The following is an 18,776-nucleotide window of genomic DNA, read 5'->3' as shown; positions in this document are numbered from 1 at the left end:
GAAGGGGGGAGAGAGAGGGAATTGGAAAGAGACACATAGAGACAAATATAGATATTATATAGTATTATATAACCAACCTAGATTCATCTTGACCCGGAATCTATCAAGCACCAAGAGGGATCAAATCTCTCGAGGTGCAAACCTTTCCTCAAATGTTTCACTCAAAAAATAGATTTACACCTCAAGAAATTTGATCCCTCTCGATGGTTGATAAATCTGTAGTTAAGATAAATCTAAACTAATTTAAATATATTTATATATAAAAAAACATTTATGAATCATAATAAATAAAAAAATCCTTATCAATTATGAGTACGAGCCTCATGCATTTTTTAACATCAAAAATCAACAAATATTAGACGGTCTAACATCCACACTAGAAACCCCATATGCATAATAATTTAAATATTACCACTTGAGATATGTATTTTAATTCGTACTTTTATGTTAGAAATTCGTAATTACAAGTTGCAAGATTAAAAGTTTTTAAGAAGGAATTTGGGGTCAGGTCACAGTTTAATAATTTAGTTGAGAAGTGGGTTTTCACGTTGATATTTATTTTGCAATTAATTATGAATTAACAACCATATAAATATTTGGTGATTGGTGATTCATTGAGCATTATGAATTATTAATCAAATTTAAGATTAAGGAAAAATTTAAATGTTATAACATATAATAAAATTATGTAATAGTAATTGTAAAGTGTTATGACATTTTTTTGGTATTAATTACATGCGTATTAAGAATATTATTTTTTTAATTAATACTTTTTACATATTATAATTTATTAATAATTAATCAAAGTTTAAGAATGGACTTAGAGGATGTTTTAAAATTACTTTGTTTGGCTGAGCGTTTGTTTTCCTTGGACATGAAGAAACATGTTAATGACTAAGACCCATAGGCATTTGGCAGGAGTGAAAGTTTGCCCCTTTAAGGACCACTAGCGGGTAATTCCAAGTAGTGTGGTTTTCCTTGAATAACAGTGATGAATCAACCTGCATTCAAAAATACCAACCAATGATGATTGTCCTCATTGTTGGGTTGACAATTGAGTTATGATACATTTTCCCATTATGTAAAATAAAAATATAAGTCCAAAAAAATAGTAAATCATATTTTAATTAAGCCCTTATTTAATGCAATCTAGTCTCTCAATATTTATGTTGGTATCCAATGCATGTCTTCATCTTTTGAAATCGTACTACCTCATCTACTATTAAGGTGTCACCCAAGCCCCATCTATTTCACTTACTCTTCATATATTTCACTTACCATTTCAAATTTAGTTAACTATTTTCCATGTTATAAAAGTTAAAGTATGTAAACACAAACAATATATTGGATTGTTTTTGGCATCCCCATACCATTTTTCAATGCAACCAACTTCTTGTAACAATTTCTTTTACAAAATTTAAAAATTGTAAATATTTAATAATATATATATATATATATATATATACACACACACACACGTAACTACTAGTAAACCTCTGGGGGTCTACGACATGTCCTCCTCTCTGTAAACCGAGTCGTAAACAGGAGGATTTGAACATTGGATCTCTGAGTTTACACAAATTTCACATTACTTCAATCACCGATTGAGTTGCCCCACGGCAATAATCATATTTTTTAAAATTTTACTATATAGATTATATAAAGTTTATTTTTTTTTTAAATGAAGTATGTCAATGTAATAAAAAGATTGCATCTTCCAAAAAGCACTAAGTCGCCCGATTTATATCAATGGTAGAAAGGGAACTTCGCCCCCCGCACCCACGCCCCCGACTCTCCAAACTTTAATGTTTTTGTCGGGGGTGGTATACCGCAATGATACGTGGAAACAAATAAAGTTAATAGAGTCCCCCTTAGTTGATCTTGAAACCACTAGGGACCCCCCCTAATTGCGCTCTAGTGACGTGTTTCCCGCTTCGTAACGTCAACCCATCATCAGTGCATCGTTAGCGCAATTTAAACGATGACAAGTGTTCTCTAATGGTTAAATAATTTCATAAGGGGAAAAGGGGGTTTTGTTTTCTTATTCATGCGATATGAAAGCATAGATTTGTGGTGTTCCAGTTATTCCTTCGTGTACCATAACTTTTAAATTCCATCCTTCAACCTGCAAGTAACCTCAATTAATCCAAGTAATTTCTATGATACTCAATCATTACTCAGTTACTCGAAATGAAGGTTAATGTTTGTAAACCCTTAACAATAGAGGCTTCCCACATAGTCAATTTTCATGATTTTCCATTAATAAACAAGGAAGTTGATGCCCATGAAACCCAATGTGAGTTTGACTTGTATGAGCTAAGAGAATGACCATTTCATCACTTCCAAGGCATCCAAGATATTTATTTGGTTTAGGTATCTAGCCCAATTAATTATCCCTCAAACTCACTCATACCTTAAATTTGTCTCATGGTGCTCAGAACAATACCTTCTAAGTAAGCAAACAATTGTATTAAAAAATGGAACTATTTTATTTTACATCAGTTCTGCATTTATTTTAGAAATGTTGAAGATTGTAATGTTTGATCAAACCCGACCTATGAATGAAGATATGTTGAGCCAATCATACAATGAGTTAACCCCTTAAGAAAATATTATCGTTCTTTAGTCCTATTTTCCTATATATCCTTAATTACATGAAAGCAATCCTCCTCATTCATCCAACATTTTTCTTCAAATGTTCAAGCAAATTATATCTATGATTTGTTGTTTTTTAGGGTATGATTATGGCCAGTTAGTATATGAGACCCTTTTATAGATTTTAACATCCTTATCACTAGCTAAGAAGTCTTTTGTTAGTTTTAATTTTGGTCAATATCTAGTTGATGTCATAAATGACTAATTAGCCAATTATAGTCTTACCAAGTCATTCAGATATCAGTCAGTCATGGTTTACCTTTTCCTTTACTTTCAAGTCGACAAATTTTCGAATTTACAGTTGCAAACTCATTCAAGTGGTAGTGTCCTCTCTTTAATTCATTGGATACCAATGGTGAGAAATAATTATCCAGAATTTTATTTTTCTGATTTTTTCAATTAGTACTTATCAGTTTCTTTTAGCCTATTAAATGATAAGTCGCCTCCAAGGATTTTGCAAGAGATCAAAAAGGTTTTACAACTCAGTGAATGGACTAAAGTTTGATATTGCTATCTTTATAAGGATTTCATAGAGAGTAGTCTATGGTTGTGAATTACCTCCATATAGGATTCCTGCTTTCCTACCAGTGAGAATTTATGCACTAGAGTTTATAAGGAAAATCCTTAATGTTGATCAAATTCAATTTGTATCAAAAAATAATCCTACCATGTTTATATTGAAGGCAAAAGTGGGACCATTTTTGGTTAATACGAGAGTAGCTAGTCAAGAGGTTGAGGCAATATTGAAGAAGATGAAGTTCTCACAAGGAGAGATTTGGCACTATGATCCTCACATCATTAAATCAAATAGAAGAGTAAATCATGTTTTAGCCCCTTATGGGCATGTGTGAACACATGAAAAGTCTGCCAACAAAGAATCCTGGGAGGAGGATCCAAAACCTGTTATTCAAGTAAATAGTGGAATAGGTTAGTCCTCAAAATTAATTATTATTGAAACTCCACAACAAAAAGAAAAAGAACTTAAAAGAGTATTTTCTGAAACACGATAGTTAACATGAACTTTCAAGTTACAGAATGCAGAGCATAGAGCGCATAAAAAACATAGGTTGGAAGAAACAAAGGTTTCAATTTCTGAGGTGAAGACTGGGGAGATTACATAAGGCAAGCTTGTTTTCAAACTGGAGCTTCTATCATTGACCTCTCTTTCACAAGAAACATCATCTTCTGGTATTTCACCTACTACAACTAGTAAGCAAGATAATATTTTGTCAATTGATGGAAATAAAGAATAAGAATTTGAAATTAAAACATGATGCCTATAGTGAACTATGGAGCTAGGGCTTGGGATCATGTAAAAGATTAATCTCAACCATAGACTATGAGAAAGAACAGTTAAAGATGGTGATTTTAGAACTTGGGTCTCTCTTTATTAAAACTGAAGAGTTCACTACTGATTTGACATAAATTCATCTAGTTCATTACAAAGTAGAAAATTAGACTACAAAGTAGCAAATTTCACTATTTATTTGACATAGATTCATCCAATTCACTACAAAGTAGCAAATTTCACTATTGATTTTTCGTAGATTTTTCTAGTTGATCAAATGGATCTTCACAGGAAGACAAGGGAAATGTTATGCAAAATATTAACTAATACTGCTACTAATGCTCCAAAATTAAAAAGTATGTTAACTAAAATGACCACCCAATTGAAACAAGATAAAATTTCAACCAGAAAAAAGTAGATGAAAATAGATAACTTGAAGCATATAGTAAAATCAACTTGGGTGCAAATCTAAATGGATCATCTTCAATCCAAGCCTTGATTAAATCAAGAGATATCGACATTCATGTGCTTAGGAGAAAGCTCAAAATTCCAGCTTTAGAGCATGCCCAAACACTAGAGTTAGAAATAGTCCAGAAAGAGAACGAGCACTTTCTATCCATGATTATTGAGAAAAATAAACAAATTGAAAAACAAGAGTAACAAATTAAAAGTTTAGTAAAGGAGAAAAGTGAGCATGTATATGCAACAATCATAATTGAAGCAACAACTTATACAGAGGTGGATCCCTCAAAAAAATTGGCATTAAAGATCAAGAAATTGAAAAATAAAAATAAATAAATAAATAAATTAAAAAATTAAAAAAAATGCTTTCAGTAAATAACTTTGAGTTAAGGGAGCTTAAGGAGGATTTGGAAAATAAAAATAAAAGAACCAGTAAAAACAAGAAATCAAGGCTAGAATGAAAAGATAAATATATTGGTTCAAAAATCAATTAAATAGTACACAGTCACTAATTGAAGCCCAAAAGTTACTTTGGGATGAAATAATTAAAAATGTTTCTCAAATATGAGAATCAATTCTTGTTATTGGAGAAGAAGCAGAATTTTTGTAGAATACAAAGTGGTATATCAAACAGGTTCAAACTCTGTTGGGAAAAAAACTACAAATTGTTGCTAAAGTGGTAAAATGCTTGAATTCCAAGAGTAAAGAACAACTCAAAAGGTCGAGTGTGCACGACTTAACTATGGCGATTATGAAGGCCAATAAAGTAATTACGAAGAGGAATTTTACACAACAAGTGCAAGATAAATATAAGTTGGTCAAAAAGGAAGTTGATTCTTTTAGTGTAAAACTTCATATTTTGGAAGCAATGGGAATGCCATCCTGTTGGGATAAGGATGGAAAATTATTACCTCAATATGTTTACATGAATCTTTTACTTGAATTTAGGGAATATTCAAGTAATTTCTCAAATACGAATGGAAAATTAAATGGACATGTATTAGTGGATAAAATGATGAATGTTTTTTACATTCATTGTCAAGTTCGGATGTTGTTTCCTACTGCACCAATGTATCAAAAATATATTGAGTTGGATGTTTCTTATAATAATATGTTATCATATAATTATGCAATTAAATCAAAATGGGAATTGTTGATCAAATTTTCTCCATAAGTTTCTCGACTTCTATAATAGAATTCAGCTAAATGAGGACAAATAATAGCTTGTTTGGATTGTGGAAGACACTTTCTATTTTAAATAGTTAGATCCTAGAAAATAGTTTTTCCTAATAATAAATTTGTTATGTGTTGTAACACTCCCTCACACCCTCTTGTACTATCTCGAGTTGTGGGAGCTTTTATTTATTAATTAACCTGACTTCCAAGAATTGTTATGAAGATGGGGTTACAAAAATACTCCTTTCACAACTTCTTCAAATCTCAAAATAAATACCACCATCGTGCTAGCTCATCGAGATCTTTCTAACGATCTAAATTTTATCTCAATCTGAGTCCCGTATTGAAAATTATTCCTTCCTTAAGCTTGACCAATCAAGTAATGCCACATCATCAATGAGTTATCATATGGCACCACATGTCATCTTAGGCATGGGCCCCACCTAGCCTTTCCCTGTTGTGTTTTGCGAGGTTTTCCCATTTTGTGCATTTCATCCTCAGTGGTAAGGGTTCTGCAGTAGCGGCTCCCAACCAAAACCCAACATGTTTTTTAGTGAGGGCGAGTTTTGGTTTCAGACCCCCCCTCCCCCTGTTAACTCACAGTAAAACAAGGGGAGGGACGAGGTGAATGACGGTCATAGATTAGGCCCTATGATGATCACATTGTCCTAATGAAATGCCATGAATAGGAAGGGTCCCATGGCAGAATTTTCGATGTGAACCCCCCCACACTATTAAGTCATTATGGACTCCCCTAAGTGAATTTGGAGCATATATCTAGCCACATCATGATCCCTCCATCCAATGTAAGTCACCTGGAACCTAAATATCAAGGATCAAGATTTTTCGATGAGTGGCGGACAATCCTGTAAACTAACAACATTGACAAATAGAATTATTTCATCAAATGTTGTTTTGTTTGCCGCCACCACCCTCCAGGAGATGCTGAATAACTAGGAGTTCCAATGAGCACTAGGAAGTCTCGTCAACTAATGGGTTCATAAGATGGAAAACATCCTTATTAGTTGTAATTTAGTCTATTACCACCACATCACTAGGGAAGCATGGAAATTTGCAAGCATCAACGAGCAATTCTGCCTATTGACAATTCCAATAGATCAAAAATTCCCCATAATCTATCATGTTACTTCTTGGGACATTGGGGAAAAGTCTGATAGGAGAAGTTTGAGACTTAAAGTGATGTTGAGACTTGAGACTAATGCACATGCTCACTAGTCATGTCGCATGGTTGAGACGTTAATCCAAGTGCCATGATTATATAAAACTGGGGAATTATGCATTGTAATTGTGGCTCCTATGACGAGTTAAGAAAAGTGCTAATGTCACTACACTATTCATGAACAAGACCCGATCCACAATCTTGATTGATAATAAATCAAATTGGGTAGCCAAGAAATATTTGGGAGCATCAACGTCAACATCAAAAAGCCATATTTCTCCAACAAAGCTTCCAACTAATATTTAATCAGTGAATCTCATGATATCACAACAATATACAAGAGTTCATAAACCATCAGATCATCACATCACTCTTAAACCAAGTGAATATCAACATAATTGAATCTGAATTTAAACATATAACAAATGAGATAGGATATAATATTAAATTTGGAAATGAACCATTAAATTCATAAACGCGTGAGATAGCTAAAAACGCTTGTAACAACAAGTTAGTAGAAGGACCTCATACAACCATATATATTCATATAAGTAACCTCACAGTTCATGAAGATAATAACCATCACAAAGTTCCAGAAGTCCACATAACCATAAGGACATATAAATAAATTCATGCACCATGAACATGCAATGAATATAGCAACCTACATAAGTAGTGTTGAACCAGAATTTGTCTAATACAATATCAGAGAAATTTCACCATCCATAGTTAATTTATGCATCGGTAATTATACTTATCTAAATGACTTGAAATGGCTAGCAACTGAATGAGGGACTTTAGCTCTCCACCCAACCATAGGCTAGCTACACTGCAATATTTCTTGTAATTGACCACCCCCAAGTCGGATCTATAGTCTGAGGGGATTATTTCTTAGGGAATTCACCCAAGGCTCAACTAGGGTATTTCTCATTTCCAAGACACCAAATCTACTATCTAGGTGGATTATCACCTATATTTTCAAGGAAAGCACTAAAAGAGCCTATAGCCCACTGTCCAGGTGGTTGAGCAGCCTTCCCAAAAAGCACCACAGTGGTTTAGCTACCTTGCCTACTAGCTTATCAACCTTACAACAAGCACTTGAGAGGTTCGTCAACCCTTTCAGCAAGCACTAAGTGGTTTATAAACTTATTCTACAAGCACTTAGCGGTTTATCAACTTAATTATTAAAGACTCATAGTTCAATCCTCCATTGAGCATCTGACTGGCCATTCAATCTTGGACACCATAATCCAATATCCGAACACATCAATACAAGGGAAACACCCCAAATTTCAAATCCCTGAGCTTAGTTGCATCTCCAATATTTCTTCACTACTCTCTGTTCAATGTCCTAGGATTCTTTCTTTACCGTCTCTCTCCCTCATGCTTTCTTTTCCTTCTCAATCTTGATTTTCCTTAAGTCCCTCCATCTCCTACGATATTGTTGATCTTCCCTTCACTCATGATGCGGAACATGGAGAATGTGGGAATTTTCCTTCGTTTAACCATGTCCTTGTCACAGGGAAAAGTGTCTATGCAGAACTGCTAATCCCACTAAGGTGTGGTAGCTACCTTAGAAACAAACAAAGTAAAGCTACTTTCATTTTCCTTTATGAAATATAGATGAGAGAGGAACAAAGGAAACCAACCTCTGTCTTGCGCTTGGTTCCTAGTTCAATTCCTTTCTCTTCTGATAGTCCTTTGCTACTTGCTTCCTTGTACACCCAGCTTCACAGAGCACCTGTAGAATCAAAGTAGCATAACACTATACAAGAAAATGGATCTATTATCATAAACAATCTAGGATCAGATGTAAATTGACCATACAAATGCATGAAACATAAATGACACAAGAGTATGGAGGAAAACTTGAATAGCTTTATTGATAATCAAGAAAGAGCCAAGAGAGTTACAACCAGTTGTTCTGACCCAGCATCATCCTCTCAGCAAGTAAGCCCTTCTTCACCTCATGCAAAGCTTAGATCACCCAACACTATGATGTTGCCTCAAGAAACCAACAGTGATTCCTTACAAGATGCAAAATTCCAGCCTCTGGATCTCTGGGATGAGGGTTCCATATATAGATATATGTAAGGGAGATGAGTCAGCTTGTGATTTGATTAGTGTATTCCCTCTGATAATTCTTGCTTCCACTTGGAGATTGATGATCTCTTACTCATCCTTGGTCGAATTCAGAGTGGCATGTGTCACAGGAGAAGTTTCTAGAAGATTCCATGCTTCTCCACCTCGCGGATTAACACTACCATTTGTCTCTTCTCGCCCATCGCACCCCATAGAAGGGCTTTTTGAAATGCAACGCACCCACTGAGTGTACTTAGGTGAGATGCAACGCACTTTGCCTATGGAGCAGGTGAAATGATCCTGTTTTGACCAGTTCTGAGTGTTTTTTCATGGAGAACTTTTGGGAGAAGCTGTAATCAGTTGACCTTGTTCCTTTAGGGGTTGGAACAACACTTTTAGGGACTTAGGATCCCTTGGTTTATGGACATTTTATGCTTGGGGTTGCAGTTCCCAAAAATGTCTATAACAGTTGCCCCCTAAAGCATGAGGTCGTTAATCTTTTTTGATGTCGGGTGAAATGCTTTATCATGAGGGTCCAAAGTTCTTTCAAGCTGGGAGGAGACCTGTAATAAGATACAATACAATACATTATCTTCATAATATTTTCATGATCTAGCTGAGGCGGGCATTCCCATGCTCAGCTTTATAAATTCATTTTCATGTACATAGGACAAACAATCGTCTGAGTGTAGACTGATGATTCTGGTAGAGCCATCATCCCTTCGATTGGATGATTATCTGTGCAGCAATGATGTACATTTGATGTCTTTATTTCCCTGAATATATATCACAGCCTGGATGGATGAAACTAGATCCGGGGTCTTCAATCTCGTTCGATCTTCACTCAAAGTACAAGTCGATCCATGTGAGAGATGTTCTGGAGTCGAACATGGAAAGACATCGCCTGATTACCAGCCAATGATGTAAGCTGCTAACAAGCGCGAGAGGAATCACCGATAATGATAATGACCCTCAAGGTACTGCAGTACAATTCACGTGGTGTGAATAAAGGACTTGGTTTCGAACACCACGCAAAATCTTTCGGTCGAAGGCCATTGATGTAAACCTGTCGCCGGAAGTGAGAAACTTGCCATTGAGGCATGCAAGCTTCAAAGTACTGAAAGGGGTGTCCCTAGATCGAATTCTTGGATAATGAGCTGATGTCGACAAGAAGCGATCCGTCATAGGAGGGCCTTAATGAATCCCACATCAATGACACGGAACGGAGCAAATGATTTTAATGGAGGTGAAAACGATCTAGTGATATAAGGTTCAGGGTGGTGGTCATGAAAGAACGGAGCGTAAATGTATTGCAGCGGGTGAGACACAGGTGAATTCTCTGAGTGACTTCTCTTGAACATATCGGCGACACTGACGTGATGGATTGGTAGCATTAACCCCAAATGTGGATGGTGTGATGGGACCATGGTGATGTGACCGGTGAATGAAACAACCCAACCCGACTTGGATGCGGAGTGAAAGTGTCATGTTCAAGAGCGACTTGCTACCAACAAAGTTTCTTCAAGTTTTCTTCCCAATTTTTTCCCAGTCATTTCTGACCAGTACCTCTTTATTTTTGTCAAGCTTGACGAGGATAACATATGCTTGTTCTATAATTTTCCCTTCGGGAAAACCCATCGCTATGTTTTAACGAGCCTAGCGATAGTGAAACTCATTCTTGTCTGCTATGGACAAGTTTGTCGCTATTAGGTTTTAACGAGTTTAACGACAAAGATAACTCGGTCCTTTTCAATTTTAGAGAGTCTGAAAGGGACGTAAAGGAAATTCCAAATTCATTTTTCGTCATCTAATCCCTTAAGTTCGAAAAAGTATAAAACAATACAGAAGGGATGAATTTTCGATACTTTTAACGAGCCGAACAAAACAAGCGCTCAATCTTTTTGTGTAATAATCCCTCAGGTCCAAAAAGATTAAAATCTAAAGGAGGGATAGCACTTCCGGTCCCTTTAACGAGCTGGAGAGGCCAATGGCTCGGCAATCTTTTCATATTTTACGAGTCAGTTGAAAAGAGCTTAAAGGAGACTCGTCTTTGAGGAACGAGTGATAAAATTAGGTAGCAGTTGATTCCAGGTAAGGTTTGGAATTTTCCAATCATGGCAGTGTTACAAGGATGGCTAGCGGGATCACTCTTCGTAGCTGTTCCTCAAAAGGGGTAAACAATCAAATGGAGGTGAATGATCGGCCGATACAGAGTGGAGGTGATGATGGGAACACGACCAAGGCTTTAAAGGTTGAAGTACTACATTCACAATGGTTATTTACCGGGAATTGGTTCATTTTTTATTGAGCTTAAACGTTGGGGGAAACATTTGCTCATTGCTTATGTTTATTTTTTAACGAGCATGAAGTCCGCGTTAAAACTGCTCAATTAATCCAGTCGTATAATAAGAATGTCTCATATATGAAAACGGCAATTTTTAGAGTTTTTCCCCACATCCTTTCTTTATGCAAGTTAGGAAATGACCAATCCTACGAGTTTAAAGGGTTAGAGGACCTATAAATTTAAAAAATAAATGGTCGCTCTTCGCTTGCACGCCAAAAGGTTTGCATGCCCCCAGGTATAAAATAAAGCTTCAAGGTCACCTTTTATTCTACCGACAAAACATTTGTTTTATCAGGAAAGGTCTACCTCTTTCAGGTTACCAAAGATTGTTCTATTCACAGCGCATACAAAACACTTCTTTGGAGATGTCTACCAAAATAGAGAAAGGCGAGCGGTGCAGATGCCTCCACTCACATAGCTTTGACGAGGGAATCTTATTCCAGTCTAACCGCCTTTTCCAATCACGGACAGGAGTACAGACTAGTCATATATCTCTCACGTAAACCTACCCTATACCCAAAGTTTTCCTGCCGAAGCAGACCAGGGTGCATGCCCCCTGGGTTTCAGTCATGTCCCCCGAATCACTCGCGCTCATCAGGTGGATGGACTGGGGATTGATGAGACATTCCTTGTGTGAAAATACCATTCAGGGATGGTATATGACTATTTGCTATGTGTGATCTGGGAAATGAAAGCTGGTCTACGAGCTTGACCACTCTTCCTTCGTGCGGAAAACACATTACTCTAAAGAGTGATGAGACAATGGCTCCCGTGCAATAAATATAGTCTCATCCAAGGAGTAGATTATAATCCAGGGGTCCTTGGACTACCATTACATTCATATGAACAGTTTTCCCTCTCAATGTTATGGGCACATTGGGAAGGATCCCTAACAGTCGACTGGTTCCTTTGTCAAAGCCTGTTAGATTTCTCATCTCAGGCAAAAGCGATGGCGAACCAAGTGCTTTCCAAGTAGTCGAGGAAAGGATACTCACAGAAGCCCCTTCATCTATGATGGTACCAGCCATAACCATTCTATATATTTGAGCAATGATTCGAAATGGTACACTAGCCGGTAAATGGGGTCTGCCTAGTTGATTCCAGTCAAACGAAACAACTAGGTTTCTTGGAGGTGGGACCGAATAGACGGCCGGGTACGACTCTGACGAACTTCCTTCCTCCAGTAAAGGAATGGGTAAATTGCCCCCATGTTCATCGGAGTCTGTGCTTATGAAAAGAATTTGGACAGTGTCATCCTTGTTCTCTTCGGTGACTGTATCATCTGAAGATGGAACCTCTAAAGGCAAGACCGGGTCAACTGCCGTCTCGACCTTTTGACTTTCGTCTGGTATGGGTTCAGATGGTTCGTCTTCAATGATAGATGCTTCGACCGACCACCTGGGCGGGTCAGCCGAATTTTCAACTAGTGACGGACTCGGCAAGAGTTTTTTATATCCAGGAGGAAGTCGTAACGGTGAAACCGGACGATCATCCAAAACTCTTTTAGCCTCATCTAAGAAGGGACAACGGTGGACGGCATGATCGCCTTCGCACAGTTTACAAGGAAATCTATATTTTCCTTTTTGTCCTGGGGCTTCACTTTCACTAGTCAACGGTGTGTTTTCAACATGATCATCAGAGGCTGACGACACCGGATTGTGCAAACAAGGAGACCAGTCCCTTAAAATCTGAGGGATGCAAGGACAATCTCTATGATAGTGGTCTCCTTTGCAAATGACACATGGCGATTTAGGCCTGGTCGGTGCAGTGTGTGGATTTTCGCTAGACGACGCTTGGTTGCCCCTTTTTGCCTTTGGCTCCTTCTTCTTCTTCTCTTTCTTCTTCTTTTCCTTCTTCTTCTCTGGTACTTGATTTTTGGCTTTACCAGCCTCATCAAGCGAAGAGGAAGGAGGAGAGGAAGAATTGGAGGAAGTAGAGGGTTGGGGGGTAACTCTAGAATCGTCTAGTTGCTGACTCGATTGTTCAGGAATTGTGGTGTTCTGAACGACAGAGGTTGAGAAGAGCCATACGGGCAAGCCGATTGTCAATCCTGGAAGCGACAATGTGGCCATATGGGGTGCACCAACATCTCCCCAAGAGGAGAAGGGACTAGGATTTCCTCCAAGGGGAATTCCTTGGTTGGTGGACTCCATTCTCTCAACCTAAGACCAACGTAGGAAAGGTGATGATTATTCCGTTTAAAATAAATTTTAGACGCTTTGACACAACTTGTTTTTTCAATTTTAAAGAGTCGAGAAAAAACAAAAGATGACTCTAGTCGCCTTCGATTTTTAATGAGCCTGAAGTGACAAGTGCTCAGATGGACCTTTTCCGTTAAGGAGTCTGAAAAGGAACGAAAGGGACTGCTCTGGAAATCTAGGCAGAGGGATTACCAAACCAATCGCAAAACTGCAGAATACTTTTTACGGTACGGCAGTCAATCTTCCCGAATGTTGTGTTTAGTGCATTGCGATCGATAGGGCGGCAGACACGGCTTCCTATGGATAAAGGATTAAGCCTATTGTGGTCTCCCAAAATATACTCGACGGTACATGGGAGCACAAGTCCGTACTGGCACTTATTGTCTCAAAGTGGAGGAATCACCCAACCAACAGTGAGAACAACAGTTACCAGGCTTTACGACGCCGGAATACGTCTCTAGCCTAGACTTCTAGATGTTGTGCGTTAGGTTCCAAAGCGTTGTTAGATTCATTAAATTTATTTTATAGTTGATCTTGCTTAAGAAATTTGCCTTTCAGGTTCACTGCGTGATGTAGATGTACAATTCCTAAAATGCAATCTAAGATGATAAACAGTCTTTTATCTTCTTTGTGCAATGAAAATCCTAGCTACTAAGGAAAGAAAAACAGAAATCTTTCAACAAAGAGCAAAGAGCACACACTATATGCACTGTCCTAAATCAAACCAATCAAACAGTCTAAATGCAAATGCACATGCATGTATTTTTTTTCAGCCTTCTTAATATGTGAATGATAAAAAGAAAGCTAATGCGCAAATCTGAATTACTTTTCAAGCGACAATTACTAACAAGTTTCTTTTCAAAATAAAAAATGAAGACAATGACAACACTTTGCAATTTGGAAATGAAGACTTGTTTTCAACACTATAAAAACTACTAATTCAGATCAAATACAATAGTAACAAGGTAATCGACTATCAAGAGCAATCAGACTCTCTTCTATGACTGAAAACGACACTTGCGACACTTTCAAATCAAGAAACGACAGTACAATTACGTTACTTTTTTGCAAAGGAGAATTGAAAATGACTCAACAAATACACAAAAACATTTACAGTTCTTAGCACAATGGAGACGGAATATCAACAAGGAAAGGGGCTTCAAACAGAGGTGTACTGACCATAGGCAGCAAAACTCATGAATAGAACTGAAAAGAATGAACACAGAAACCAAAATTCAGGAACAATGCCTAGTCTGATCAGCGCACCTGTAACACAGTGAATTTGAAATGCAGCGCACCTACTACACTTGGGAAGTGCGTTGAATTTCAGATTCACAGAACAGAGAGTGCGTTGGGCCAGGGACGAGACTTTGCTTGGGTTCCAGGTCACAGTTTGCAGTTCAGTTCCGGGATTTTGGCCGAGCAAGTGGTAATCAGTAAATCAACAACAGGGGCAGATCTAAGGAGGTTACTAGAGCCACCACAAGGTCAATTAGAGAGTTTGTAAATTAGTTGTTTAATTCATAAACAAAACCCAGAGATTGACTGAAGCGGCATTTATCTACTTTGCATTTGCATAGCAAATGCAGTTCGAAAGCTACCTGGCTCGAATTCAAGCTCCGTCTGTAAGTTTATAAAATAAACAAATGTAGATAAACAAACAACCTAGTCGCTCCCCAGTGGAGTCGCCATTTTTTAACAGGGAAAAGTGTCTATGCAGAACTGCTAATCCCACTAAGGTGTGGTAGCTACCTTAGAAACAAACAAAGTAAAGCTACTTTCGTTTTCCTTTATGAAATATAGATGAGAGAGGAACAAAGGAGACCAACCTCTGTCTTGCGCTTGGTTCCTAGTTCGATTCCTTTCTCTTCTGATAGTCCTTTGCTACTTGCTTCCTTGTACACCCAGCTTCACAGAGCACCTATAGAATCAAAGTAGCATAACACTATACAAGAACATGGATCTATTATCATAAACAATCTAGGATCAGATGTAAATTGACCATACAAATGCATGAAACATAAATGACACAAGAGTATGGAGGAAAACTTGAATAGCTTTATTGATAATCAAGAAAGAGCCAAAAGAGTTACAACCAGTTGTTCTGACCTAGCATCATCCTCTCAGCAAGTAAGCCCTTCTTCACCTCATGCAAAGCTTAGATCACCCAACACTATGATGTTGCCTCAAGAAACCAACAACAATTCCTTACAAGATGCAAAATTCCAGCCTTTGGATCTCTGGGATGAGGGATCCATATATAGATATTTGTAAGGGAGATGAGACAGCTTGTGATTTGATTAGTGTCTTCCCTCTGATATTTCTTGCTTCCACTTGGAGATTGATGATCTCTTACTCATCCTTGGTCGAATTCAGAATGGCAAGTGTCACAGGAGAAGTTTCTGGAAGATTCCATGCTTCTCCACCTCGCGGATTGACACTGCCATTTGTCTCTTCTTGCCCATCGCACCCCACAGAAGGGCTTTTTGAAATGCAACGCACCCACTGAGTGTACTTAGGTGAGAAGCAACGCACTTTGCCTATGGAGCGGGTGAAATGATCCTGTTTTGACCAGTTCTGAGTGTTTTTTCATGGAGAACTTCTGGGAGAAGCTGTAATCAGTTGACCTTGTTCCTTTAGGGGTTGGAACAACACTTTTAGGGACTTAGGAGCCCTTGGTTTATGGACATTTTATGCTTGGGGTTGCAGTGCCCAAAAATGTCTATAACAGTCCTTACCATCTATTAGGTGGCAATTCGATCTGATATCCCATTAGATACCACTCTCTCACTTCTCTACTCCTTCGTGTGTCCCTCTCTTCAGGCCATCATTTCATATTTTTATTATTTTTCAAAAAATAGTTTAATACATGAATTGTTTATAGGATTTTTCCCATCCAATTGTGGTTTCCACGTTTTCCTTTATAGTTATGACCACATATAAAAAAAAAGGGGGGGTAGTAAGGTGGTATTGTTACATGTGTATTTTGTATAAAGATTCATGAAGAACTCATGAAAAGGGTTCACTTTTAGAGAGAAAAAACTTCATTTTGTATTCAAGGAAAATACTTTTAGAGAGCTTTAAAAAAAATATTCTTCTCTTAGCATGTGGTTGTTTGTTTTTTTTTTCTGCAAATGTTTATTTCTTACAAGTTACCTATTCTATTTCATATGAGCAATTTTGAAGTTATATGAAACACGTGAGAGGTTAAGACGAAGATCAATTTCCCTGATATCACTCGACAAAGTTATATTTCACACTGAGATCTATGATATAATCAGGTTGTTTGTATCATGCCTCTGAAAAGACAAATTGCTGCCTTTATTTCATGTAACTAAATTATGTTCTGTTGTTAAACAATTAGAATATTATTATATGTTTTCTTCTATATGAGATAACTTAGATATTCAAGTGAATATGTAAGAAGTTAGCTATATTTCTTTATTATTGTTTCATTACTTTCAACTCACTTAGTATCTGTCATAGTTGGAAATAAGCCTTTTGGTTAAGTATCTAGAGGGTGTTGTCTTTTACATCAAAGCAAAGTTTCAAATCCATAGGAGCCCTATTTAACAAACAAAACAAAAAAGTGCATCATGATGCCTTGGCATAGTTTTCTATCTAGAAACTATCTTCAAGGGAACAACACAAGTTACAAATTTGTTATTGCAAAACTCTCCCCCCCATTGATGACATGGTTTATACCTATATCAAATAATAGCTACAAGAAAATAACCTTGAATCACTCAGAGCATTGTTGATTATAGGAGAAAGAGAGTATCTTTTAGGGAAAATTATAAAATAAATAAATACTCAATTTGAAAAGCATTTTGAAATTCTAATGATTAGAGAGATTGCCTAATGTGATTGATGAAATTGAGGAAATTTTAGGTTATATTTATGAAAAAATTATATACCAAAATGTGAAACAAGTAAGAATATGATATGGTTCAAATTACCATTATAAATTTAGTCAGTATTTATACATGGAACTTGTATGTGAGAGTTGCATCATTGGTGCCATGATTAGCAGTTGTTGATCCCTATTCAATGGAACCGACAATATTTGATTGGTTAGACAAGATAAGGACTTCAATTTATAAATCTCAATAAATTTGTAGTGGTGGATGAGAAGGGTAGAGTTATCAATAAAGATTAAATGGATATTATTACACTCAAACCCATCCCACTACAACCCCCCCCCCAACCCCCCACCCACCCATCCAACACCAAAAGGAAAAATAAAAAAAGGGGAAACTAGTTGAAGAGGAAACCTATAACACCACTTTTCAATCCCCAAAATTTGTAATTTGTAAATTATGGTTGATGATTCTAGAATGGAAAACATGGATAGTTGATAGACTTAATTTGATGTCAATCGGCATTTTAATTTAGAATATAATTTGCTAAAACTAAATAAGAGATCAACCAACACGGATCTCAATGCCTGAGAGGAAGTTGTAACTTGGGGGATTTGGGAAGTTCTATACCTTACCTGAATTAAATGTCCATGTTTCTAATTTGGTAGTAGAACTACCCAACTTCTGGTAATTATGGAAACGAATGGGGAGTGGTATAGAACTACCCCTGATCTATGGAAAACATACCATCTAGAGCCTTTGGAGTTGAGCAGTCTTAATGGGACCCCATATTCTGATGATAAGAGTTTGTGTGTAGTTGAGAGAGAGAGAGAGAGAGAGAGAGAGAGTAGTCTAGAATGCTAATGTGAATGAGAAAATTAGAGATTGAGTGCGACAGAACCAGTGGAATGTATGAGAAAAAAATTGAACCATCCATGGTGCTGAAAGTGAGACTATAATCAGGGGTGATAGGGAACCCTCTAAGTCATACAAAACTTGTGTGGAATTTGAGAACTTAATTAAATTGGATAAAGAAAAAAGTGTGAAATACTTCATCCTAAGTTATAGGGCCAAAATAATTTGTCAAAAATATTGTTGTCATTTATTTTAAAGATAGTGACAGCCTACTAATGTCCAAGATAAAGATTGGAAAATCAAGATTGATGCCCGATTTATATAACCTATATTTTAATGCATTTTTACTCCAATTACCTAGCAAAAATGGGAGCATAAGATATATGGTTGGAAATATTGTTATGATATCTTTCCAATGGTATATGGCACTCCCTCTAATTCCAAACGAATTTGGAAATATGAAATATTTCATCAAGATAACCCAACCAAAGTACAAGTAGGTCGGCCCAACCAATTTTACAAGTTAACCCCGTAAGTGAACATATAAACACTATCAATAAAGGTAATATGACTTTATTTAACATATATTCGTTGAAGAAAAAATTTGAAGTTGCAAGAGGAAGTCAGGAATAACTTTTTGGGTGATTCTTGAAGCCTATATGTGGAAGCAAAA

The sequence above is a fragment of the Pinus tabuliformis genome, chromosome 8, assembly GCF_031772625.1.
Source record: "Pinus tabuliformis cultivar Carrire ecotype Pingquan chromosome 8, CPIR1, whole genome shotgun sequence".
Classification (NCBI taxonomy): Eukaryota; Viridiplantae; Streptophyta; class Pinopsida; order Pinales; family Pinaceae; genus Pinus; species Pinus tabuliformis.
The sequence above is the reverse complement of the archived record's forward strand: the minus strand, read 5'-3'. Positions refer to the sequence as shown.